At 42.0% G+C, this 26,492-nt stretch overlaps 1 protein-coding gene across 3 annotated transcripts in view; it reads right to left on the reverse strand.

Annotated features, from left to right (window-relative positions):
* The window catches only part of ARHGAP28 (Rho GTPase activating protein 28), a 303,500-nt gene that overhangs the window by 178,565 nt on the left and 98,443 nt on the right, over positions 1-26,492 (reverse strand). The window contains exon 1 of one of the 3 annotated variants that reach the window (XM_069731079.1): positions 5,106-5,238. The exons of 1 other annotated variant lie outside the window; for it this stretch is intronic. The gene's annotated coding sequence lies outside the window, so the exon portion shown is untranslated. Of the gene's footprint in view, positions 1-5,062; positions 5,239-26,492 lie in introns of those variants that run through there. One more of the 3 variants, XM_069731080.1, reaches the window with a different exon arrangement.

Raw genomic sequence — 26,492 nt, forward strand, 5'->3', positions numbered from 1 at the left:
CAGACTGTGGGTCCGTGTGTAAAATAATTTATGTGAATGTGCACATTTTCTAACTTTGGGTCTTGTGCTAACCTTGTGAGGTCTGTTTTCTATATGAACCTTTAGATAGGTCAGTGTTACTTGCTTGTTAAGATATAATTAACACAACACAAATTTATTTCAGACATTTATGCAACTGATCCATATATCTTCCAAACATAAACTGTAGGACCAACTCCATCTAGACATGTAGAACTTTGCCCCCAAAACTGATGTGTGAGAATTTACCATTACCATCCACACAAAACACCCGACACTGCAATGGGCAAAATCTTCAAAAGGTTACAGAAGTTGTTCACTACTTGGACAACTTCTTGTCATACTCCTCGCTTAGCCCCAATAAAATAATAAAGCCTATTCTCACCTCCCGTGCCGGCGGCATTCCCACGATGTGGAAGCCAGTGATCAGATGTAGCCCGGACTTCCTCTCCATGTTTGATTTGTCTGAAGGAGACAGTGATGCTAGCGCTGACTGGGCACTAGCGTCACGTGTCACATCACCACACGAGAGTCTTGGGGAGAGCAAGTGCCGACACCACTGGAACTGCGCCGGCATGGGAGACGAGTACAAGCTTTATTATTTTATTTGGGCCCAAAAATTTTAATCAAGAAGGGGTTGTCCTAGTAGTGGACAACCACTTTAATTCAAGGCTTCTCAGACTTTTTCTGCTGCTCTCTCACCAGGCAGACCAAGATGTTGCATACGCCTCAACATATATGGTGAAATTCCATGGCATAATTAAAAATATTTCTCAATTTACCTTTCATTTATCTCAAACTCCATATAACATCACAATTAGTACAAAATATAAACTCTGTAGAGAAACCAGGGATTTCAGCAGCCACCTAAAGGAAAGTGTTCTGTAAAAAGCACTCCATAGCTGTGCCAACAACTAGGAAGCATCTCATACTTTGAAATGAACTTGTCTAATTCATACTGATATGGATAAAGGATAGTATCATGTACTATATTACCATAACGCCTTAACCCATGATCTTAAAATGTAATTTTACTGTACATTACCAGTTTTTTCTAAAATTATTAATATGTGAAAAATGGTCCAAGGTCTTTTTAGTTCTTTTCCGTGTGCCGGACCCCTTTTCGGCCCTTGAGCCAGTGTTTACAATCATTATTGCATACAATTTTCTTGCATGTAAAAAAAAAAAGATTTATAACTTCCCTGACCCACTAAACAGTACAATACAGACAGCAAGGTAGAGAATGTCTCTTTTTGGTAGACTTTCAGTCCTCGAAAAAAAAAAAGATAAATGAAAAGGCACATTGATGGTGTTAGCTATCTTTAAGAATAACGGATGGCACATGTACCAAAAAAGCTGACGTGTGAAATCGGCTTTAGTAAGAATTTCCCTCAAAGATGTCACTGGAATTACAGATATCCTGTGAAAACGGAAGGCAGGTCAGCTCCACATACTGTAAAGCATAGCAACTTGAGGACGTGATAAGCATGTAACTGAGATAACACAAGTGTAAGGATTTACACTTATCTCTAGACGTATTCTGCCTACTACAAATATACATTGTTTTATTTCCTAGACTAAACGTACCGTCACATTTAGCGACGCTGCAGCGATCTAGACAAGGATGCCGATCGCTGCAGCATCCCTGTGTGGTTGCTGGAGAGCTGCCACACAGACAGCTCTCCAGCGACCAATTATGCGAAGTCCCCGGGTAACCAGGGTAAACATCGGGTTACTAAGCGCAGGGCCGCGCTTAGTAACCCGATGTTTACCCTGGTTACCAGTGTAAATGTAAAAAATACCAAACACTACATACTTACATTTCCGGTGTCTGTCGTGTCCCCCGGCGCTCTGCTTTCCTGCACTGACTGTGAGCGCCGGCCGTAAAGCAGAGTGGTGACGTCACCGCTGTGCTCTGCTTTACGGCCAGCCGAAGCTGACAGTGCAGGGAAGCAGAACGCCGAGGGACGCGTCAGACACCGGAATGTAAGTATGTAGTGTTTTTTTTTTTACATTTACACTGGTAACCAGGGTAAATATCGGGTTACTAGGCGTGGCCCTGCGCTTAGTAACCCAATGTTTACCCTGGTTACCAGTGAAGACATCGCTGAATCGGAGTCACACACGCCGATTCAGCGATGTCTGCGAGAGATCCAGCGACGAAATAAAGTTCTGGACTTTCTGCTCCAACCAAAGATGTCACAGCAGAATCCAGATCGCTGCTGCGTGTCAAACACAACGATATCGCTATCCAGGACGCTGCAACATCACGGATCGCTAGCGATATCGTTGTTAAATTGTTCAGTGTGAAGGTACCTTAAGGGAAATAATCACTTTTGGGGTTTTTACAGAGACATTTTGACCCTAAAGAGTCTTTATGTACTTAGGGAAATCACCAATGATCACAGTGCCCAGACACAGACAGATAACTGCTCTAAGCGGTGGGGTTCATAGCACAAAACTCTTCCAGGTATGAGCTCTATACCCGATTCTTGCCTGAAAGGAATGACACAACAACAAGACCATTAGTGCTTGTTTAGCTTCACTTATATTGAGCGATCAATGACACTGCGCAATATGTATGTACTGTATTGCTACCATAGCTCATCCTAGAAATTTGGCACTATTATCAGAAGCACATCCCATTTACATCAGGGGATGTGCTACCTACCAGCAATAAATGTTTTTTTATGCCCATATAAAAGATGCCACCAGACAATTTTTGCTTGTCATCTGATCATTGGGCATGTTTACACGGGAAATGAATGGGAACAAGCATTCTGCTAATCATTGGCCTTATTTGTTATTATATATATATATATTTACAAAAACTAGACAGATACACTCCATTGTTTTAAATAATTATGCACCAATGGCATCAAGAGTGATCTGAAAATACAGAGGGGCAAATACAAAAGTGAAGAGAGAACTTAAAGGGAGAAAGAAAGAAAGAAAGAAAGAAAGAAAGAAAGAAAGAAAGAAAAAGAAAGAAAGAGAGAAAGGGAGAAAGAAAGAAAGAAAGAAAGAAAGAAAGAAAGAAAGAAAGAAAGAAAGAAAGAAAGAAAGAAAGAAAGAAAGAAAGAAGGAAAAAAAGGGAGAAAGAAAGACAGGAAGTAGAAAAAAGAAATAGAAATAAAGAAAGAAAGAAGGAAAGAAAAAAATAAAAGGAAAAAAGGGAGAAACAAAGAAAAATAAAGAAAGGAAACAAAAACAAAGTAGGAAGGGAGAAAGGAAAGAAATAAGGAAAAGATGTCATTATAAATCAAGGGAGGTAATCACCTTAATTTATTAAAATGGCCGCTATCTTGTCTCACTGACAGAAACCTGTCCAGAGCGTTGCTATGTACATTTGCTTAGTAAAATTTCTGTACCATTTCTGCAGCTTTTGGCTTTTGCTTGCTGATTTTTCCCCGCGTGTTTGTGTGATTTCCCTTGCATTTTTCACCATTAACTTCACTCAAATCAGTCTAAAACGCAAGGCAGAGGATTGACCTGCAGCAGATTATTTTATGCACCATATCGGCAAGTCAAAAATAAGCAACATCTGCATGATACTTGCTGGCATTAGGACTGCTTCAGATTTATCTAGAAAATCTGCAAGGAAAAAAATCACCAAAAATGCACCACATCTGCAAAGTGTGCACACGGCCGTAATACGTCAGGTGCCTGTGAAGGTGTGCAGGAGGAAGCTCTGCTGCTGTGACCTGCTGATAGCCTGACAGTACATGGTAATGGGTTATCTTCAGGTCACAGCAGCTATTATTCCCACTGAGTACAAAGCATTTATAGCAGAAATACACGTTATTTACTCGGCTTACATGTACAAATGTTTGGGATCTTCCAAATCTGTGCTGAGGTAATTATCAGCACAAGGGACTTCCTGGTCTCCAGGACAATAAGCCTGCGGGTAGTGACGTGCCGGTGTCTAATGAGAACCCAGATAAAACAGGCAGTGGAAATTCACCACAGGATTTGAAGGAGAATTCCCCTTAGTTTGCTTAGTGCAGTCAGATGCACTACGTTTTCATCGAATACATCTACAGTAAAATAGTGTTAAAATTCTAAATTAAGTCAATAATATTAAAACTATCATGATCAACTAAATTTAAAAAGACCATTCACTTAAACGTAATTTGTAGCGAGAGTATTGAGGGCAACATGAGGTAGGGGCAGAGACCCTGATTCTATAGCTGCGTCACTTACTTGGCTGCTTGCTGTAATTTTAATACAATCACTGATTTCTCTGCTGCGGATCTAGCAGTCCTCTGAATGCTGAGCCCTGTATAACACCGCCTAACCAATGATTGGCAGTTTTCTGAATGAACACAGAATAACCAAAAGACAGGTTGCGGGACGACGTAATAGGTGAACTTTAAAATTTATTTATTTATTTTTTTTAAACCAAGGAGTTCTTGTAAAGCAAAAGTATTATAGCAGATGAAAAGGCAAGAATGGAAAACCAAGTAGAAAACAGCAATGGACTGAAAGTATTGTTGTAATCAGTTTAGCAAATTTTAGCTATTCATCTAATGCCAAAAATACCCAAACTAATCATACCCAATGTTATATATTGCACATCAAGTAGTAGAAAAAGTAGTCCAACATGTTCGAAATCCTGTGTCCTAAGGATAGTCAATACTTTTTATGGGACCATGAAACACCCTACAGTATCTCGTAGTGATAGTGAACCCACATTCACATGCTCCGATACTCTGAAATCTCAGACCCGATCAGTTAATAATGTATCTTTATATAATCCAGGCAGTGAGGGTATAGAAGTTAAAGTCCAAAGGAACATGGGGTGGAAGTTATGTACAGCATTACTCCAGCCTTGAAGAACAATGAGAACTTCACCGCCTGGGAAACAATACTAATGTCCCTCGTCTACTATTTAAGGAGTTCCAGACAGTAACACAGCTGTAGTATTTTCCTGTTTGTGACAAAACTAAAGCTTTTATCCACTTCCTAAAAGTCTAATTAGCAAGTAACAGTCCATCTTGTTCATCAGAGTCTAAAGAATTAAAAAAAAATAAGAAGCATATACCTTCAGTCTACGAGAGCACAACAAAGAAACATATCACCACTACCTTCAGCGGAGCGTCCTAGCCTCCACTTGTCCGGGTCACAATCACTGTGTAGTAAGTGACGGAGAATCTACTCCGCACAGTGACGATCCTGATCTGGCTGCAAAGCAATGGAGAACAACATCTCTGTACTTTTTTTTTTCTTGCTCGAGGGGAGTTTACGTGGATGGCAGCCAACAGAGAAGACATTTACAAAATTACTGTACTCCAAAGTAAATTTGAGTAATGTAATACAACACCACAGCAATGCAAAATACCACAGTACAGTATGTATTTCATTGGTTCTCAGAAATAAAAGGGCTGAATGTTGCTTACCAATTGTTAAAAGCACTTTCACATGTTGATAATATGGCCAGTATGTTGCGTCAGTAGGTGTATGCCAAAACCAAGAGTGGGAACCTACGTAGAGAAAACCTATATAATGGCACTTACTAATGTACATTTATTGTCTTCTTTAAAGTGAACCTGTCACCAGGTTTGGCCGAGGATGGAGGACTGGGATCGTAATTAGATAGGAGGCACCGGACCGGACTGCCCAGCAGGTGAGTATAATAAAAGTTATTTTTCTTCTCTTACAGGTCAGATCAGGTGGTTGTATACAGCTATATACTGTAGAATGCTGCAGATAAGCCCTGAATGGAGGTGGCCATAACTCATATCGGCCAAACCTGGTGAGAGGTTCCCTTCAAAGAAGCACTCCCACTAACTTCTTTTATTGGTTAAATGTGTGTATATGTACATGCAATGTAGTGTGAGTGTATTAATATAGTCATCTACCGCTGCTCTCGTCATTGTGTTAACAATTCAGCCTAATTCTAAGTATAGATGAGAATGAGTTGTAGAACTTTTAAAATTTCAACATTGCATCCACATTGTATTATATATATATATATATATATATATATATATATATATATATATATGTGTGTGTATATATATTAAAATTAAGTTAAAGAAGGACTCCAACCACCAAAATTGTTATCCTCTTAATCCACTGCTCAAAAAAATAAAGGGAACACTTACACAACAGAATATAACTCCAAGTAAATCAAACTTCTATGAAATCAAACTGTCCACTTAGGAAGCAACACTGTTTGACAATCAGTTTTACATGATGTTGTGCAAACAGAATAGACAACGGATGGAAATTATTAACAATTATCGAGACACACTCAATAAAAGAGTGGATCTGCAGGTGGGGACCACAGACCACATCTCAGTACCAATGTATTCTGGCTGATGTTTTGATCACTTTTGAATGTTGGTTGTGATTTCACACTCGTGGTAGCATGAGACGGACTTTACAACCCACACAAGTGGCTCAGGTAGTGCAGCTAATCCAGGATGGCACATCAATGCGAGCTGTTGCAGGAAGGTTTGCTGTGTCTGTCAGCGTAGTGTCCAGAGGCTGGAGGAGTGGGACGTTGGAGGGCAACAACCCAGCAGCAGGACAGCTACCTCAGCCTTTGTGCAAGGAGGAACAGGAGGTGCACTGTAAGAGCCCTGCAAAATGGCCACCAGCAGGCTATAAATGTGCATGTGTCTGCACAAATGGTTAGAAAATGACTCCATGAGGATAGTTTGAGTGCCTGACGTCCACAGATGGGGGTTGTGCCCACAGCCCAACACCATGCAGGATGCTTGGCATTTGCCACAGAACACCAGGATTGGCAAATTCGCCACTGAAGCCCTGTGCTCTTCACAGATGAAACCAGGTTCACACTGAGCACATGTTACAGACGTGACAGAGTCTGGAGATGCCGTGGAGAGTGATTTGCTGCCTGCAGCATCCTTCAGCATGACCGGTTTGGCAGTGTGTCAGTAATGGTGTGGGGTGGCATTTCTTTGGAGGGCTGCACAGCCCTCCATATGCTCGCCAGAGATAGCCTGACTGCTATTAGGTACCGTGATGAGATCCTCAGACCCCTTGTGAGACCATATGCTGGTTCGGTTGGCCCTGGGTTCCTCCTAATGCAGGACAATGCCAGACCTCATGTGGTTGGAGTGTGTCAGCAGTTTCTGCAAGATGAAGGCACTGAAGCTATGAATTGGCCCGCACATTTCTCAGACCTGAATCTGATTGAACACATCTGGGACATCATGTCTCGCTCCATCCCCCGTCACGTTGCACCACAGGCGGTCCAGGAGTTGGGAGATGCTTTAGTCCAGGTCTGAGAGGAGATCCCTCAGGAGACCATCCGGCGCCTCATCAGGAGCATGCCCAGGCGTTGTAGGGAGAACATACAAGCACGTGGAGGCCACACAAACTACTGAGCATCATTTCCTTGTCTTGAGGCATTACCACTGAAGATGGATCAGCCTGTAACTTCATTTTCCAGTTTGATTTTGAGCATCATTCCAACTCCAGACCTCCGTGGGATATTAGTTGTGATTTACGTTGATCATTTTTAAGTTTTATTGTTCTCAACACATTCCACTATGTAATGAATAAAGATTTACAACTGGAATATTTCATTCAGTGATATCTAGGATGTGGGATTTTAGTGTTCCCTTTATTTTTTTGAGCAGCAGCATATATTACAATCATCATATTATATAGCACTGTGTCCTTACAATTGCTCATTTTGCCTTCCTACCCAGATAATTCTTCTCTTTTCCATTAGTTCTATGAAATCATGTACCGTATATACTCGAGTATAAGCCAACCCGAGTATAAGCCGACCCACCTAATTTTGCCACAAAAAACTGGGAAAACTTATTGACTCGAGTATAAGCCTAGGGTGGAAAATGGAGCAGCTACCGGTTACTGTCAAAAATAAAATTAGATACCAATAAAAGTAAAATTAATTGAGACATCAGTAGGTTAAGTGTTTTTGAATATCCATATTGAATCAGGAGCCCCATATAATGCTCCATACAGTTCATTATTACCCCATAGATGCTCCATATAAAGCTGTGCCCCATATACAATGCTCTGCACCATTCATTCTTGTCCCATAGCTGTGCCATATAGTGCTCTGCACCGTTCATTATTGTCCCATAGCTGTGCCATATAGTGCTCTGCACCGTTCATTTTTGTCCCATAGCTGTGCCATATAGTGCTCTGCACCGTTCATTATTGCCCCATAGCTGTGCCATATAATGCACTGCACCATTCATTCTTGCCCCATAGCTCTGCCATATAGTGCTCTGCACCGTTCATTCTTGCCCCATAGCTGTGCCATATAGTGCTCTGCACCGTTCATTCTTGTCCCATAGCTGTGCCATATAGTGCTCTGCACCGTTCATTATTGTCCCATAGCTGTGCCATATAGTGCTCTGCACCGTTCATTATTGTCCCATAGCTGTGCCATATAGTGCCCTGCACCGTTCATTATTGCCCCATAGCTGTGCCATATAGTGCTCTGCACCGTTCATTATTGCCCCATTGATGTACCATAGAAAGCTGTGCCATTGCTGCTGCTGCTGCAATAAAAAAAAACACATACTCACCTCTCTTGCTTGCAGTTCCCGGCGTCCGGTCCCGGCGTCTCTCTGCACTGACTGATCAGGCAGAGGGCGCCACGCACACTATATGCGTCATCGCGCCCTCTGACCTGCACCGTCAGAGCAGAGAGACACCGGGAAGATGGAGCGACGCCGGGAAGATGGAGCGACGCCCGGCGTGTGGAACGGGGATTGGTAAATATCACATACTTACCTGCTCCCGGCGTCCCGCTCCTTCTCCCAAACAGCTGGTCTTCGGTGCCGCAGCCTCTTCCTCTATCAGCGGTCACCGTTACCGCTGATTACAGAAATGAATATGCGGCTCCACCCCTATGGGAGTGGAGTCCATATTCATTTTTCTAATGAGCGGTCACACGTGACCGCTGAAGAGGGGAAGAGCTGCAGCACTCGAAGACCGTGGGACGGGCAGGGGGAGCGCCAGGATCACCGGGACTAGGTAAGTATGCCTCAGCACCCTCTTCCCCTCACCCGCCGACCCCACCGCTAACGTGACTCGAGTATAAGCCGAGAGGGGCACTTTCAGCCCAAAAATTTGGGCTGAAAATCTCGGCTTATACACGAGTATATACGGTAATTGAAAACAAACTAGCTGAATCTTCCTAAATTCTATGTAGAAACAGGAGGTCAGTTTTCCCCGTCAGAGTCATAAGTAACTGCAAAAGTCCTTGGCAGGGGGGAGGAGCAGAGCAGCTGGGCCAGGACTTAAAAAGGTGAATGATAAATGCAGGGACAAGAGACTTCTTGTTTCAACATAGCACTGAGAAAAGAGAAGAATTAGCTGGTTAGAAAGGCAAAATGAGCAATAGTAAATACTCAGTGTTATATAATATGATGTTCGCTATATATTAAGAGGATAAAAACTTTGATGGAAGGAGAGCTTCTTGAAGTAAAGCTCTCATACACATTAGAATGAGGTTGGACCAATCTGCCAATCTAATGTGTTTAGGGGCCTGTATCTCCTCCAACAGATGTCATGGGAGGGAAGAAATGGTCATGGTAAATTAAAATGCTCAATAATTTTGCTTCCCTGGAAGAGGACCCGCTACTGGAAGGGTCCGTCAGGGACTTACTCTCCTTTGCTCAATGAAAACACATGTACACTGAGCCAAACTGAATGTGTATGTACATGGGTAAGTCAGAAGAGATAGTCACCATTCTCTGTCCAAAGTATCTTAAAGGTCATCTGGAAGAAACCTAACTTAGTAAGCTTAATTTCCAGATAAAATTGGAGCTCCCCAGGAGCCTGTTACTCTAATTTTGGCATATCATGAGTTATAGGAAGCAATGATAGAAAAGATAATAAACACTAGAAAAATCATTCACTACAAGGACTTAATGGCAAGTTTACAAACATATTAAAAAACCAGATAACCTTGCTGGAATGACACATCTGAAGTGGAAGATATTTACCATAAGTATACACGGACTGTACGGTACAAACTGAACACTGCACTATACACAAACAGCACTCTCTATACCAGAAAGTCAGCATTGTTCTAAAATGGAGCATTCAACCAGACCTAAGGTAGTATCAAACACTACAATCTCTTTTATGGTCCCTAGAATATACCTGTACACAACTTCACGCTTGTTTATAGCTTTACACAGATAACACAATGACTTTATTGTTATGGTAAGGTTAGATTCCCTTCTATTGTGCGATTTATTCAGTGATATGTGTCTGTAAGGCTATGTGCACACGTTCAGTAATTACAAACAAACAACATATGCAAAAAATATTTTTTTCCATGTTAACGGTGTCTATAGCCTTTATAACCTTCAAATCTTCACAATACCAAATTATAGTCTATGGGACTTGTAGAAAAGTTTTGATCACAATATCTACTATATAATTGTCTAAGGGTCACTTCCGTCTTTCTGTCCTTCTGTCTGTCTGTCTGTCACGGATATTCATTGGTCGCGGCCTCTGTCTGTCATGGAATCCAAGTGTGAGGGGTCGAGTTCCCGCCTCTGCACAGGGGGAATCTCAGGCCATCTCCGCTGCGGTCTCCCATTCTTCTCCTGCCGCAGTGGAGCCTGCTCAGCGGAGACGTCAGTCCCAGCGTCTCGCTCAGTCTGACTTTGTACAAAGAGTTACTGCTGCTTTTCCAGCTTCTGCCATTGAAGTCAGTGCTGGGCAGCGGCGAGCACACGCTTCTGGGACTAATCCTGCTTTTCTCGTTCTGAGCATGCCCAGAGTAAGATCTCTCAGTGGAGATCGAGGGTCACATGTTCAGATACTGCAGCTAAAGCCATTGGTCCTTCAGGAAGGTCCTGTAGGTGCTCAGGCTCTGTGGCAGCCTCTCATTGGTCCTTCTAGGAAGGTCCTGTACGTGCTGCAACTATTTAAGGCTCGCATGGCCGCACGGCCATGCGCTAGTATCTTTCTATGTTATGTACTTTGCGCCAGTGTGCTCATGTAAGTTTGTGTTCAGGGACCCAGCTGAAATAAACCCCTAGAATGCTGGCACCTCCGGCGAGGTGATTGCGTGTGTATGTATTCAGGGACCTGGCTGAAATAAGCCCCTAGAATGCTGGCACCTCCGGCGAGGAGTTTTGTGTGCATGCATGACCACTGACTGCTCTCAGTTGGGTAGTTAGCTTGTGCCTCTGTGAAGTCTAACAGGGCACAGTGCTTTGCTTTCACGGCTACTCTGTGAAATAACAGAGTTAGTTCATACCGCCATATAGTTTCACCGTTTGCTAGCAGCAGGTTCTCCTGCACGGTGGACCCCGGGCTGCGAACGCATCAATTTCAATAAAACATCTATATTTACTTGGTGCGTTCCGCTAGCCCTAACACCATGTCACTGATTGGTCTCGCCAGCTGCCTGTCATGGCTGCCGCGACCAATCAGCGACGGCCACAGTCCGATTAGTCCCTCCCCTGCAGTCACTGTCCGGTGCCTGCTCCATACTCCCCGCAGTCACCGCTCACACAGGGTTAATGCCAGCGGTAACGGACCGCGTTATGCCACGGGTAACTCACTCTGTTACCACCGCTATTAACCCAATGTGACCAAGTTTTTACTATTGACGCTGCCTAAGCAGCGTCAATAGTAAAAACATCTAACGTTAAAAATGATTTAAAAAAAAAAATCATTATATGCTCACCTTTCGCGACGCTCTGGCAGGTTCTGGTGCCAAGGATTGCATGGGAGAAGGACCTGCCATGATGTCACGGTCATGTGACCGTGACATCATCACAGGCCCTTCACGCCTGCGCGAGAAGGACCTGCCATGACGTCATGGTCATGTGACCGCGACATCATGGCAGGTCCTTCTTGCGCAGGCGCGTAGAGCCTGTGATGACGTCGCGGTCACATGACTGTGACATCATGGCAGGTCCTTCTCGCACAGTGCCTGTGATGACGTTGCGGTAATGTGATCATCACAGGTCCTACGCGCCTGCACGAGAAGGACCTGCCATGACATCACGGTCATGTGACCGAACTACAAGGGGCCCTCGGAAGGTCAGTATATGTTAAGTTTTTATTTTTTAACCTGTGACATACGTGGCTGGGCAATATACTACTACTACGTGGGCTGTGCAATATACTACGTGGCTGTGCAATATACTACGTGGCTGTGCAATATACTACGTGGCTGGGCAATATACTATGTGACTGGGTAATATACTACGTGGCTGGGCAATATACTACGTGGCTGGGCAATATACTACATGGGCTGTGCAATATACTACGTGGGCTGTGCAATATACTACGTGGCTGTGCAATATACTACGTGGCTGGGCAATATACTACGTGACTGGGCAATATACCACGTGGCTGGGCAATATACTACGTGGCTGGGCAATATACTACATGGGCTGTGCAATATACTACGTGGGCTGTGCAATATACTACGTGGCTGTGCAATATACTATGTGGCTGGGCAATATACTATGTGGGCTGTGCAATATACTACGTGGGCTGTGCAATATACTACGTGGCTGTGCAATATACTACGTGGCTGGGCAATATACTACGTGACTGGGCAATATACTACGTGACTGGGCAATATACTACGTGACTGGGCAATATACTACGTGGCTGTGCAATATACTACGTGGCTGGACAATATACTACGTGGCTGGGCAATATACTACGTGACTGGGCAATATACTACGTGACTGGGCAATATACTACGTGGCTGGGCAATATACTACGTGGCTGTGCAATATACTATGTGGACATGTATATTCTAGAATACCTGATGCGTTAGAATCGGGCCACCATCTAGTATAATATAATGATGCAATATAATATACAATATTGCAATATACTTATGCAAGAAAGAAGTTTAAAGGAAAGAGACTAGTTTTGTCTCCAGCTATGGCCATATCGCTAAACTATATTCTCTATGAAAAGCAAAAGCATTTACGGCAGTATAAATCAGATGATAGGTTCCCCTCTGCCCTGCATTAGTATATTGAATTATTGTGATCAAAATCTTTCAACAAGGGCGGCCACATACACATAGTTATTGTGTGACCTGAACAATTTGGGTTCTGTTGAAAAGTTTGTGTATAACCAGCATAAAAGAAGTTTGTAAAATCTAATAGAATTTACTTTAGTTTCAGGATAATATCATGCAAAATAATATATTCATGTAATTGGAACTTGGTTATGGGTGCCTGGGATCCATGATTTAGGGTGGAAACAGTAATATTTCACTATGTAAAAATGTTCGCCCAACAATCCCCAGATAGAATTATTTCATGCTTGTAACATGCTCATCAACCTACACCCTGAAGTTAATGTTAAAACTTGAAATACATTATTATTTTGCTTTTACAGGATTACAGGATCTGAGAGGTATGTCTCTTCAGATATCAAAATCCTGCATTCCCTGTTTCTATCTTAAAATTAAGTTTAAAAAGTAGGAATTTTAATTTATAAAAGTTATAAACTTAAGGCAATAATTTTCGAATATAAAAATTAAAATGTTTCTGGATCACAATTTTTCCTTGACATACAGTCCAATGCCAATGTGTTGTTGATTGTAATGTGAGCAAGTCATTGTCTAGTATAAAAAAGCAAAATGTTGACTATTCAGTATTGACAATTTATTCTTTGGGTAAGAGCTTAGCAGAACACATAAACCTCCTCTTACAATTTAAAGATAATAAAGTTCTTCAGAAAAGAATGAAATTCTTCAAAAGGTATAGACTGAATGATATATCTACAAAAAGTTAGCAATGGTTGACACTGCAGCTCTATTCAAGAAATAGCCAAGGGAAAATCTAAGGTGAAAAGGTATGTCTCATGATTGTTAATAAGACACTCCCTTCACTAATAGCTCATTGAGCTAGGTTTTAGGTTAGAGGGCAACAACCTTAGGCCTAATACAGATGTCAATAATTTTCACGTAGACAAAAGAAAAATGGTACGTGTGTTGGATCAGTGTGTCATCAGTGTTGGGTTTGGGTGTCCGTTTTTACCATCAGTGTCATCAGTGTTTTTTACAAATGGAAAATAAATTACAAAGCTTCCCTTATCCTTTGCAAAATAAAGCATGAACAGCACACAGATCACACACTGATACCAGCCATGTGCTGGGCGTGTTTTTCACAGACCCATAGAGTTGTATTGGCACTTTTCACTTGTGATACCAGAATAAAACAGACATGTCTCCGTGAGCTTTCCAAGGACACACAGTCTGTGAAAAAACACAAGCATGTGAACAGCCCCATAAACTATAATGGGCTTGAGTTGTATCCGTGAAATAAAGGGTAGAACACGCACATGCAACACAGACATCTGAATGAGGCGTTAGTCTTTGTCTTAGATGAAGACAAGCCTACCATCCACTCTCAGAATACCTTATAGACTTAATTTATCATTTGATACATTAGCCATGAACATGGTCTGAAAATGTAATCAGTAGAAAATGGCTTTGCCTCTAAAAAGTCAAACATGATCCTCTTACCTAGTTTCACTATATAAACTAGGCCATAGCAATTGTTAAAAAAAATACTGAAAGTAGAGATATTGGCTGATAAAGTAGAATTTTCTGATTTGATTTGTGTTCACAAGGAGCAAATGGGTAAAATTTGTAACGTTAGAGATCGAACATAGTAACATAGTAACATAGTAACATAGTTAGTAAGGCCGAAAAAAGACATTTGTCCATCCAGTTCAGCCTATATTCCATCATAATAAATACCCAGATCTACGTCCTTCTACAGAACCTAATAATTGTATGATACAATATTGTTCTGCTCCAGGAAGACATCCAGGCCTCTCTTGAACCCCTCGACTGAGTTCGCCATCACCACCTCCTCAGGCAAGCAATTCCAGATTCTCACTGCCCTAACAGTAAAGAATCCTCTTCTATGTTGGTGGAAAAACCTTCTCTCCTCCAGACGCAAAGAATGCCCCCTTGTGCCCGTCACCTTCCTTGGTATAAACAGATCCTCAGCGAGATATTTGTATTGTCCCCTTATATACTTATACATGGTTATTAGATCGCCCCTCATTCGTCTTTTTTCTAGACTAAATAATCCTAATTTCGCTAATCTATCTGGGTATTGTAGTTCTCCCATCCCCTTTATTAATTTTGTTGCCCTCCTTTGTACTCTCTCTAGTTCCATTATATCCTTCATGAGCACCGGTGCCCAAAACTGGACACAGTACTCCATGTGCGGTCGAACTAGGGATTTGTACAGAGGCAGTATAATGCTCTCATCATGTGTATCCAGACCTCTTTTAATGCACCCCATGATCCTGTTTGCCTTGGCAGCTGCTGCCTGGCACTGGCTGCTCCAGGTAAGTTTATCATTAACTAGGATCCCCAAGTCCTTCTCCCTGTCAGATTTACCCAGTGGTTTCCCGTTCAGTGTGTAATGGTGATATTGATTCCCTCTTCCCATGTGTATAACCTTACATTTATCATTGTTAAACCTCATCTGCCACCTTTCAGCCCAAGTTTCCAACTTATCCAGATCCATCTGTAGCAGAATACTATCTTCTCTTGTATTAACTGCTTTACATAGTTTTGTATCATCTGCAAATATCGATATTTTACTGTGTAAACCTTCTACCAGATCATTAATGAATATGTTGAAGAGAACAGGTCCCAATACTGACCCCTGCGGTACCCCACTGGTCACAGCGACCCAGTTAGAGACTATACCATTTATAACCACCCTCTGCTTTCTATCACTAAGCCAGTTACTAACCCATTTACACACATTTTCCCCCAGACCAAGCATTCTCATTTTGAACAATATGTAATTTTTGAGTAACAGAAATCTAATAGAGATCTAGACAAGCGGTAAACAATAAAAGTATCAAATACTACACAAAGGAATAAAAGAAACAATGGGAAATAGAGGATTTACACTGTTCGACTTTTACTTCATTTTAGGCCAACAAATCAGGGCATGTATGTGTATAATTACGGTAGCTTTTATCTATTTTCTGCAATCATACTGTGTAAGTAGAATTCCATCAAATTCATAAACAAATTGCAGAAATGATGGCATTTTAACAGAATTTTTAACAACATTTAATTTGCATTTACAAAGTCCAATGCATTAGCTGACATTTCTAAATTTTTCCCATTCAGTGGTATAAAGACACCTTGGATTCTGCAATGGCTGGTTAAATATTAACTAACTTCAGCTATTTGTAGCACAATGTGATAAGAATAGAAATTAGTGGCTGTTAACCTATTACATTCACAAATCTGCTAATCTGTGAAAATCATCATACTTCCATAGATAGGAAATAAGATTAAAATTAGTTTCTAACCATTGTCTGGATGAATCATTAACCAGAGAAATGGTGAAATAGCTATATCTAAAGCGGATTTGTTACCGGATTTCATAAGACAAACTGAATACATTACTTAAAGGGGATGTCCACCACTAAGACAACCTCTTCTTAAACCCCACACGTGGCCCTGATAAAAATAAAACTTTTATACTCATGTCCCGTGACAGTGCCGTTCTGGCGGTGTCTGCACTCGCTCTCGTGCGATTGTTGTCACATGTAACCCCAGCGCCCATTCAGCGCTGACGTCACTGTCCCCATCATTGGTGAAACCAGCTCTGATTGGGCACCAGGGCCACGTGTTGCAACAAATCCACAAGAGCCCCATGGAGAGCGAGTGCCGACTCCGCGGGAACAGCGCCAGCATGTGCGGTGGGTATAAGAGGTTTTATATTATTGAGGCCAAGCGTGGGGTATGACAAAGAGTTGTCCAAGTAGAGGACAAGATCTTTAATATATCTCTTAGACCTGATAAGAATTCTTTATTTACTTTAAAGATTTGTTAGAATGGCTGTATAATTAACCCCTTAAGCCCCGAGGGTGGTTTGCACGTTAATGACCGGGCCAATTTTTACAATTCTGACCACTGTCCCTTTATGAGGTTATAACTCTGGAACGCTTCAACGGATCTTGGCGATTCTGACATTGTTTTCTCGTGACATATTGTACTTCATTTTAGTAGTAACATTTATTCGATATAACTTGCGTTTATTTGTGAAAAAAACGGAAATTTGGTGAAAATTTTGAAAATTTCGCAATTTTCCAACTTTAAATTTTTATGCCCTTAAATCACAGAGATATGTCACGCAAAATACTTAATAAGTAACATTTCCCACATGTCTCCTTTACATCAGCACAATTTTGGAACCAAAATTTTTTTTTGTTAGGGAGTTATAAGGGTTCAAAGTTGACCAGCAATTTCTCATTTTTACAACACCATTTTTTTTTAGGGACCACATCTCATTTGATGTCATTTTGAGGGGTCTATATGATAGAAAATACCCAAGTGTGACACCATTCTAAAAACTGCACCCCTCAAGGTGCTCAAAACCACATTCAAGAAGTTTATTAACCCTTCAGGGGTTTCACAGGAATTTTTGGAATGTTTAAATAAAAATGAATATTTAACTTTTTTTCACACAAAATTTATTTCAGCTCCAATTTGTTTTATTTTACCAAGGGTAACAGGATAAAATGGACCCCAAACATTGTTGTACAATCTGTACTGAGTACGCTGATACCCCATATGTGGGGGTAAACCACTGTTTGGGCGCATGGCAGAGCTCGGAAGGGAAGGAGCGCCATTTGACTTTTAAATGCAAAATTGACAGGAATTGAGATGGGACACCATGTTGCGTTTGGAGAGCCACTGATGTGCCTAAACATTGAAACCCCCCACAAGTGACACCATTTTGGAAAGTAGACACCCTAAGGAACTTATCTAGATGTGTGGTGACCACTTTGACCCACCAATTGCTTCACAGAAGTTTATAATGCAGAGCCGTAAAAATAAAAAATCATATTTTTTCACAAAAATGATCTTTTCGCCCCCAATTTTTTATTTTCCCAAGAGTAAGAGAAGAAATTGAACCTCAAAAATTGTTGGCCAATTTGTCCTGAGTACGCTGATACCCCGTATATGGGTGTAAACCATTGTTTGGGCGTATGGCAGAGCTCGGAAGGGAAGGAGCGCCATTTTACTTTTCAATGCAAAATTGACTGGAATTGAGATGGGATGCCATGTTGCGTTTGGAGAGCCCCTGATGTGCCTAAACATTGAAATCCCCACAAGTGACACCATTTTGGAAAGTAGACCCCTTAAGGAACTTATCTAGAGGTGTGGTGAGCACTTTGACCCAACAAGTGCTTCACAGAAGTTTATAATGCAGAGCCGTAAAAATAAAAAATCATATTTTTTCACAAAAATAATCTTTTCGCCACCAATTTTTTATTTTCCCAAGGGTAAGAGAAGAAATTAGACCACAAAAGTTGTTGTGCAATTTGTCCTGAGTGCGACGATACCCCATATGTGGGGGTAAACCACTGTTTGGGCGCATGGCAGAGCTCGGAAGGAAAGGAGCGCCATTTGACTTTTCAATGCAAAATTGACTGGAATTGAGATGGGACGCCATGTTGCGTTTGGAGAGCCCCTGATGTGCCTAAACATTGGAACCCCTCACAAGTGACACCATTTTGAAAAGTAGACCCCTTAAGGAACTTATCTAGATGTGTGGTGAGCACTTTGACCCAACAAGTGCTTCACAGAAGTTTATAATGCAGAGCCGTAAAAATAAAAAATCTTATTTTTTCACAAAAATGATCTTTTCGCCCCCAATTTTTTATTTTCCCAAGGGTAAGAGAAGAAATTAGACCACAAAAGTTGTTGTGCAATTTGTCCTGAGTGCGACGATACCCCATATGTGGGGGTAAACCACTTTTTGGGTGCATAGCAGAGCTCGGAAGGGAAGGAGCGCCATTTGACTTTTCAATGCAAAATTGACTGGAATTAAGATGGGACGCCATGTTGGTTTGGAGAGCCCCTGATGTGCCTAAACATTAAAAACCCCCACAAGTGACACCATTTTGGAAACTAGACCCTCTAAGGAACTTATCTAGATGTGTTTTGAGAGCTTTGAACCCCCAAGTGTTTCACTACAGTTTATAACGCAGAGCCGTTAAAATAAATTTATTTTTTTTTCGCAAAAATTTTTTAGCCCCCAGTTTTGTATTTTCACAAGGGTAACATAATAAATTGGACCCCAAAAGTTGTTGTCCAATTTGTCCTGAGTACGCTGATACCCCATATGTGGGGGGGAACCACTGTTTGGGCGCATGGCAGAGCTCGGAAGGGAAGGAGCGCCATTTGGAATGCAGACTTAGATGGATTGGTCTGCAGGAGTCACGTTGCATTTGCAGAGCCCCTGATGTACCCAAACAGTACAAACCCCCCACAAGTGACCCCATATTAGAAACTAGACCTCCCATGGAACTTATCTAGATGTGTTGTGAGAACTTTGAACCCCTAAGTGTTTCACTACAGTTTATAACGCAGACCCGTGAAAATAAAAATTCTTTTTTTTTTCACAAAAATGATTTTTTAGCCCCCAGCTTTGTATTTTTACAAGGGTAACAGAATAAATTGGACCCCAAAAGTTGTTGTTCAATTTGTCCTGAGTACGCTGATACCCCATATGTGGGGGGGAACCACTGTTTGGGCTCATGGCAGAGCTCGGAAGGGAAGGAGCGCCATTTGGAATGCAGACTTAGATGGATTGGTCTGCAGGCGTCACGTTGCATTTGCAGAGCCCCTGATGTACCCAAACAATAGAAACCACCCACAAGTGACCCCATATTGGAAACTAGACCTCCCATGGAACTTATCTAGATGTGTTGTGAAAACTTTGAACCCCCAAGTGTTTCACTACAGTTTACAACGCAGAGCCGTGAAAATAAAAATCCTTTTTTTTCCCACAAAAATGATTTTTAGCCCCCCAAATTTTTATTTTCCCAAGGATAACAAGAGAACTTGGACCCAAAAAGTTGTTGTCCAATTTGTCTCGAGTACGCTGATACCCCATATGTTGGGGTAAACCCCTGTTTGGGCGCACGGGAGAGCTCGGAAGTGAAGGAGCACTGTTTTACTTTTTCAATGCAGAATTGGCTGGAATTGAGATCGGACGCCATGTCGCGTTTGGAGAGCCCCTGATGTGCCTGAACAGTGGAAACCCCCCAATTATAAATGAAACCCTAATCCAAACGCACCACTAACCCTAATCCCAACTGTAACCCTAACCACACACCTAACCCAGACACACCCCTAATTCTAATCCCAACCCTAATCCCAACCGTAAATGTAATCCAAACCCTAACCCTAGCCCCAACCCTAGCCCTAACCCTAACCCTAACCCTAACCGGAAAATGGAAATAAATACATTTTTTTTTAATTTTATTATTTTTCCCTAAGGCTAGGTTCACATTGCGTTAGGGAAATCCGTTTAGCACTAGCGGATTGCGCTAACACAATGTCTTTTTAGGTGTCGTGTTTAGTGGTCGCGTTAACGTCCCCGCTCTGGAAGATCGGGGATCGGACCTCGGGCGCGCCGCGGACGCTGCAAGCAGCGTCTGAGGCGCGCCACAAAAGAATGGCACCTTGCTAGCGCGAGCCGAAAATGGCACGCTCTAGCGATGCGCTACACCTGAAAATCACATTGCTGTCAATGGTTGTGCTAACGGACCCGTTGCACGGCGTTAATTGTGACATTTTCGCCGTGCAACGCTGTCCGTTAGCGTTAACCCATTAACGCAATGTGAACCTAGCCTAACTAAGGGGGTGATGAAGGGGGGTTTGATTTACTTTTATAGCGAGTTTTTTAGCGGATTTTTATGATTGGCAGCCGTCACACACTAAAAGACGCTTTTTATAGCAAAAAAGTTTTTGCGTCTCCACATTTTGAGACCTATAATTTTTCCATATTTTGGTCCACAGAGTCATGTGAGGTCTTGTTTTTTGCGGGACGAGTTGACGTTTTTATCGGTTACATTTTCGGACACGTGACAGTTTTTGATCGCTTTTTATTCCGATTTTTTTGTGAGGCAGAATGACCAAAAACCAGCTATTCATGAATTTCTTTTGGGGGAGGCGTTTATACCGTTCCGCGTTTGGTAAAATTGATGAAGCAGTTTTATTCTTCGGGTCAGTACGATTACAGCGATACCTCATTTATATCATTTTTTTTATGTTTTGGCGCTTTTATACGATAAAAGCTATTTTATAGAAAAAATAATTATTTTGGCATCGCTTTATTCTGCGGACTATAACTTTTTTATTTTTTTGGTTATGATGCTATATGGCGGCTCGTTTTTTGCGGGACAAGATGACGTTTTCAGAGGTACCATGGTTATTTATATCCGTCTTTTTGATCGCGTGTTATTCCACTTTTTGTTCAGCGTTATGATAATAAAGCGTTGTTTTTTGGCTCGTTTTTTTTTTTTTTTTTCTTATGGTGTTCACTGAAGGGGTTAACTAGTGGGCCAGTTTTATAGGTCGGGTCGTTACGGACGCGGCGATACTAAATATGTGTACTTTTATTGTTTTTTTGTTTTTTTTTTATGTAAAGAAATGTATTTATGGGAATAATATTTTTTTTTTTCTGCTTTATTTAGGAATTTTTTTTTTATTTTTTTTTTTACAAGTGTGGAAATTTTTTTTTTCACTTTTTCACTTTGTCCCAGGGGGGGACATCACAGATCACCGATCTGACAGTGTGCACAGCACTCTATCAGATCGGTGATCTGACATACAGCCGGGCAGGATTAGAGCTGCAGCTGCAGCCTGATCCTGACCCGGAAGTGCTCCCTGCAGGACCCGGATGCAGCCCGGCGGCCATTTTGGATCCGGGGACTGCAGGGAGAAGACGCTCGGTACACGGTGAGCACATCACCGTGTACCGATCGTCTCAGGGAAGCCCGCAGGGAGCCCCCTCCCTGCGCGATGCTTCCCTGCACCGCCGGCACACCGCGATCATCTTTGATCGCGGTGTGCCGGGGGTTAATGTGCCGGGAGCGGTCCGTGACCGCTCCTGGCACATAGTGCCGGATGTCAGCTGCGATAGGCAGCTGACACCCGGCCGCGATCGGCCGCGCTCCCCCCGTGAGCGCGGCCGATCGCATATGACGTACTATCCCGTCCATGGGAATTAAGTCCCAGGTCACCTGGACGGGATAGTACGTCATATGGGATTAAGGGGTTAATTAGGAAACAAGATCTCTGCACATCTAGCCTGATTGACAGTTCCTCACTGTCCCTCTTGGTGCTGCTGAAATCTCCCACTGCTCAGCACAAGCTGCATCTGTCAGTCATGCAGGTTGGGTGGAGACTGAATACACTTACTCATGAGGTATTTTGTTCAATAGCTTGACTCATAACATGATCATCATCATATCAAGATTTCAGAGCCATTCTGATTTTCAAAAGAAGTTCACCAGTCTCTTCACTTCTAAGAGTAATGGTAAAGCATACCATTTGTAATGAGAAATCTGGTGACTGACATGGGCAACATGGTGGCTCAATGGTTAGCTCTGTATTGCTTGGGTCCTGGATTAAAATCCCACCAAGGATAACACCTGTAAAGAGTTTGTATGTCCTCCCCGTGTTTGCGTAGGTTTCCTCTGGGTTCTCCGGCTTCCTCCCACATTCCAAAGACATACTGATAGGGAATTCAGATTGTAAGCCCCATTGGGAACAGTGATGATAACATTTGTAAAGCGCTGTGAAATGTGTTGGAACTACACAAGTCTAATAATAATAATGATAATAATAATAATAATATCTGTTTTCAGCACAATTGATGTCAGGTCAGTCCAGATAATCAGAAGAGGAGCTGCAGTTGCCGTCAGGCAAGCGGCAATTTGCATGGCTCCCATAATCAATATAAATAAGACTGTCATGGAGTTACCACAACAGAGAGGAGCCAGAAGACCACAGCATCTGATTGCTCCTACTCCTATGCTAAAAAGAAGCACTTCTTTTTAAATGGTTTATTTCTTTTGGAAGGAAATTGGTTAATCGGCTATGTTGGTAACTCTGGGAGTGCGAGCTCTCAGCTGAGCTCAGTTAGCCACTCCCATCACTTTTTTAATCTGGGTCCTGATTCAAACCCATGTTAGGGCTAGCTTATGCTGCATGGCTTGGAGGAGAGGTGTTTTCTATTAGGAGTTTTGGAGGAGTTATATGTGACTGTTCTGTGGTATGTAAGTGTGATAATTCCCTTCCCTCCTCTTACTTTGGTTTTTCCCTCATCCTCCACTCCCTGATGCATTCCTCTGTTATATGTGAGGGAATATCAGTGTGCTTGGTATTTTCAGTTTACTCTTGTTTGTGTTGCCTTGTTCGTTGGGTTGGTGTACTGCGGTGCACAGTAGCACCCCTCGTCCCTGGGAGGGGGAAGAGAACAAAAAGAGGGCTGATTCAGGAGATATGGCAAGGGGGGCGGCCCCAGCATCTTCACCTTCAAAAGTATCCCAGTAAATAGGGCACCCCCTAGTGGTAGGGACAGGGAAGGGGTCCCTGGTCCTGGGTCACCCGACAGCTGAGTTGTGACAGAAAAGTACTACCACTTTATAATATACTTTGGGGTTAATATTTTAAGTTAGTTTTTCCTGTGACTTCATTGCCTTTATTTGCATCAATTTATCAAGATGTTTAAAAATGTCTTTACAAGATGTTTTTATGTCTTTACAATCCCTATATATAACACTAGAGCAGTTTTTCTACTTTTTTATGCCATGTTCCCCTAACTGGAGAAGGTTTGTCAACTTTTTAAAAAAGTTACAGTTCAGAAATCTGACAACCTTATTTCCATAGCTAACAATATCCACTTTCCCACCCATATTTTAAGAGCAGTAAGGCTTCTTTCACACTAGCGTTGGAATCTCCCCGTCGCAATGCGTCGGGGAGAGATTCCGACGCTAGCGTTTGCTGCATTGCACAATGGAGGCAGCGGATGCATTTTTCCGGCGCATCCGCTGCCCCATTGTAAGGTGCGGGGAGGTGGGGGCGGTCCGTCGGGAGAAAAAAACGTTACATGTAGGGTTTTTTTCTCCCGACGGTCCGCCAAAGCACGACGCATTCGTCGCAAGACGGATGCGAAGTGTGCAAATCCGTCGCAAATGCGTCGTCAATAGAAGTGTATGGGGAAAAAACGCATCCTGCAAGCACTTTTGCAGGATGCGTTTTTTCTGAAAAACGACGCATTGTGACGGATTTAAAAAAAACGCTAGTGTGAAAGTAGCCTAAGAGCGATATGAAATCTCAAAATGTCTCAGATTTTTGCACAAAACTACATGCGACAAAGCTGCAACTTATTTATGCAAAAAAATCGGTGGTAGAACCATGTATGTCCCATTTTTATCCTATTAATATATTTTAATGATATTGCAATCATATCATATTACTCTTTTTTTCTCTTTTCTATTGGGTCTATGACATCACATGATTAAAATCTGACTAGCTGAATCCTACTAAGCACTATGTAGAAACAGGAAGTCTCTTCTGGGCATGAGTCATCACTGCAAAAGTCCCTAGCTGCCCAGTTCCACCTCCTCTTAAACAGCTGACCCAGATCCTATGCCAGTGTTCCCCAAGTCCGGTCCTCAAGAGCCAACAACAGGTCATGTTTTCAGGATTTCCTTAGTATTGCACAGGTGATGGAATTATTGCCTGTGCAGGTGATGCAATTATCACCTGTGCAATACTAAGGAAATACTAAAAATACGACCTGTTGGTGGCTCTTGAGGACCGGACTTGGGGAACACTGTCCTATGCTCACTCTCTCCCCTCTTTTAGGGATTTTTCAGTGAGTAGAATTGTAGTTCTAATGATGACTCATGCAGAGAAAAGAGTCTTCTTGTTTCTACATACAGATTATAAGAAATCAGAAATTTAATTGTGATATTACTGCCAACTACTGGCTAAATAAAACCAGTAACCACAGCAATAAATGTACTACTTGTATAGCAATCATAAATGGTACTAACTAATTTGAGGATATACTCATTTCTCACAGAAAGCAACAATACATCTTTAATCATCCTTATGTGGAACTGAATCATCCATTGAAACTGAAGCAGAGTATACACAGGTCAGCCATACCATTAAAACCACAGACAGGAGAACGGAATAACATTTATTATTTTTTAATAATGGCACATTGTCAATACAACAAAAGAGCTACAGTGCAACAAAAGGAATTGAGCATGACTTGCAATTTCTTCCTTCTAACTCATGGACATTCTGAGTGAACGGTGGTTCTACTGACAGCTCTAGAGGTATTCACACTTATACAAGCAATGGGGGGTGAGATTCATCAATATTATCTAATTTTTTAGACAATGCAAATTTGGCAGTATCTAAATTGTCAGAGGGGTCAAAATTATCTTAGTTGTTTATGATGTTGGATAAATCCTGTGGATCTTTAGACTGTTTAGCTAGGCTTACACCATCTATTATTAGTTTCCTTAATTTTGTGCTAAACCTATGGTGCTTACTTTAGCACATTTTGCTGTGTATTAGGCTAGGTTCAGATTGCGTTAGTGCAATCCGTTTAGCGCCTAGCGCTAGCGGATTGCGCTAACGCAATGTGTTGTAAAGAGGTCGCGTTAAACGTCCCCGCTCTCGCAGATCTCTGATCTGCGAGAGCGGGGAACGGACCGCGGGCACGCCTCGGACGCTGCAAGCAGCGTCCGCGGCGCGCCACAAAACACCGGCACATCGCTAGCGCGTGCCGAAAATGGCACGCGCTAGTGATGCGCGTCCCCATTGCTGTTAATGGGCGCGCTAACGGACGCGTTGCACGGTGTTAATTTTGCTGTGCAACGCTGTCCGTTAGCGCCGTCCCATTAACGCAATGGGAACCTAGCCTTAGGCCACATTTCTTTGTAATCAAAGCCAAACCCCTTTGTAAGACAAGGAGAAGTAAATCTAGAACATTTTGCAATTTTCAAACGTTCAATTTTTATATCCATAAACCAGTAAGCCACGCTGTAAAAAATAATTTATAAATAATATTTCCCATATGTCTACTTTACATCTGCATCATTTTAGAAAGCTTTTTTTTTGTTAGGAGGTTAGAAGGGTTAACATTTGATCAGCAATTTCTAATTTTTCCAACAAAATTTACAAAACCCTTTTTTTAGGGACCACATCACGTTTGGAGTAACTATGAGCCTACATGACAAAAAATACCCAAAAGTGAAACCATTTTAAAAACTGCACCACTCAAAGTGCTCAAAACCACATTCAAGAAGTTTATTAACACTTTAAGTGGTTCAAAGAAATTAAGCAATGTGGAAGGAAAAAAACGAACATTTAAATTTTTCCAAAAATTGTACTAACATTTTTCAAACAAGTTCTGCTAGTGTGGCAATACCCAACATGTGGCTGTACTGTTCTGCCCAGCCACACTGTGTGATTCAGAATTGAAGGAGCGTTATTTGACCCTTAGAGACCAAATTATCGTAGAATAGTTTCATGACTCCATATACAGAACCACTAAGTGCCAGAAGAGTAGAATTCCCCCTTAAGTGATCCCATTTTGGAGATTACACCCCCCATGGGAATTTTGACTCCATGGGTATTTGCAATGAGA

Source organism: Ranitomeya imitator, chromosome 6, assembly GCF_032444005.1.
Source record: "Ranitomeya imitator isolate aRanImi1 chromosome 6, aRanImi1.pri, whole genome shotgun sequence".
Lineage (NCBI taxonomy): Eukaryota > Metazoa > Chordata > Amphibia > Anura > Dendrobatidae > Ranitomeya > Ranitomeya imitator.